The sequence below is a fragment of the Megalops cyprinoides genome, chromosome 7, assembly GCF_013368585.1.
Source record: "Megalops cyprinoides isolate fMegCyp1 chromosome 7, fMegCyp1.pri, whole genome shotgun sequence".
NCBI classification, from domain to species: domain Eukaryota; kingdom Metazoa; phylum Chordata; class Actinopteri; order Elopiformes; family Megalopidae; genus Megalops; species Megalops cyprinoides.
In genome coordinates this window covers 35122792-35124799 of record NC_050589.1, presented here as the reverse complement: position 1 = coordinate 35124799, position 2008 = coordinate 35122792, and positions in this window count along the sequence as shown.

The window sequence follows — 2008 nt, the reverse complement described above, 5'->3', positions numbered from 1 at the left end:
TTTTCTCAGATGTTTGTAATAGGAATTTTGAATAAGTAATAAAATATAGACGTGTATCCAGAACAATCTCTGGTGTTGGTTCATTTATGCCGGATCATTCATGTTGTAATCCTTCGGCGTGAAATCCTTGATGTATGCATCTGTGAAACATGAAACACTCACAGCTAATGCCTCTTCACGAGGCAGAAATACTTCTAATCAGAAGTCTGGTGTGCATAAATTCATGACACAAAGGCAGGGTCATTAGGAGTTTCATACTGATGTTGTGATGCAGAGATGAATAGTTTCAATGGCAGATTTCCCAGAATGACACAGGACGTTTTTGCCAAACTGGCTGCTGAGCAGCCTTAAAACGTGGGGGACTCTTGGCTCTGCATTCCTTCCATCCTCTGTACTGCGCTGACTGGGAGGTTCTGACTGGTGACTTCCTGGTGCTGGCCACACTGCGCCAGCTGTGGGGTGTGGCCATGCCCCTTCACGAATAGTCCTCATGAGGCCACAAATTCGTACTGAACAGATGGGCCAAAAGACAAAAATAGCGGGGATTTCCCATGCTGAGCACTCTGATGCAAATACCTGTTCAGCAAAAAGAATATCTGTTTCAGCCACTCCATGGGGTTCCCTCCTCCTGGTTCACCTTGTGTGTTGGAAGAGTTGGATGAAGTGTAGAACCCCATCTCATAACATCACAAACTGGAGAAAAGGGGACCCTTTCGTGTGTTTATGGGTCTGGTTCCCATAATTTGGAAGCTCAGGGAATTTTCCAACCCTTCACATTCTGGTTGGGTAGAGCCTGTCCCCGATATAACCTCAAGTATCTTACAGAGAAATAACTCAATGAAGTTGAGTCCACATCCATTTTGGGGCAGCCTGCTATAGAAATATTATTATACACACTGTCAGAGAAGCTGGAGCTAATGTAAGCAGGGGTTGGTATTTCTACAAGCACAGCGGGGCGCCCTCTCGACGTTATCCAGGTGCATTTAGGTGAGGCCACTTCCTGTAACCTCTGGAAGTGCTCCGACAGAGTCCTACTCTTCCTCCATCTGGGTACCATATGATAGATATTTGTTTGCATTTGAATAGTCCCCTTAGTGCGAGTGTTTACTGTAGGTCATCGGAGGCACGCTCCTGTCTCCACCCTTAACATTATCCATTGACTTTAGAAAAAGGAGGATTGCATGTTTTTTTTCTCCACATAACTTTATTAAGGAACAGAAGAATCTCTCTGACCTTCACTCTGCTGCTCAGTACCCTCATCGTATTCAGGCCTCAGTTCTGTGATTTACCACTGAGAGGTGAGTGTTCTTCCGTGCGGGGATTGGTTGATGGTTGAACTCTGACCCCAGGGAGTTCCTCTGGTGTTCCTCTGTCATCTCTGTCCGGTGACATTTTGCTTGTGGCAGTGAGGTGACACCTTTTGAGGGTGTGGGGGGTGTTGTGGTTTTTTTGGTGATGAGGGACAGTAAGTACCATGGTTGGTCTTTTCCTGGTCCCCATTGCAGTACGTCCACGGCTGTTAGAACAATGTAACTTTTCACCACAGACGGTGAACGGCGTGTGATTGTGTTTGGGTAAGACGCCGGTGGAATAATTTCCATTTTCTCAGCATAGTGGAATAGTTGTTTCAGCTAAAAGATTCCATAGAGGTAGCGCTTTTTCCCCCACCACAATGTGAGTGAAAATGTCAAGCGAAACATTTTTCATTACTTCTACATTACATTACACAGAGACCATTTTGTGTTTGAAAAGAGCAGAACAGTCTTTGGTGTCACGGCTGTTCTCTGATCAGGCATTCCTTGTAGAGAATGACTCCTTCAGAATTGACTGGGTTTCATGTCTTTCACATTGACAGTGCTGCTACAGTTAGCCATTCAAGTGACAATCATAACTGTAGACTTGAGGAAGAAAATGTCTATCACATTACAATATAACTGTTCTGAAAGAATACTAAAAGGGGTTTTAAAAATATTTAAAATACATAACATTTGATGAACATATTTTGAAC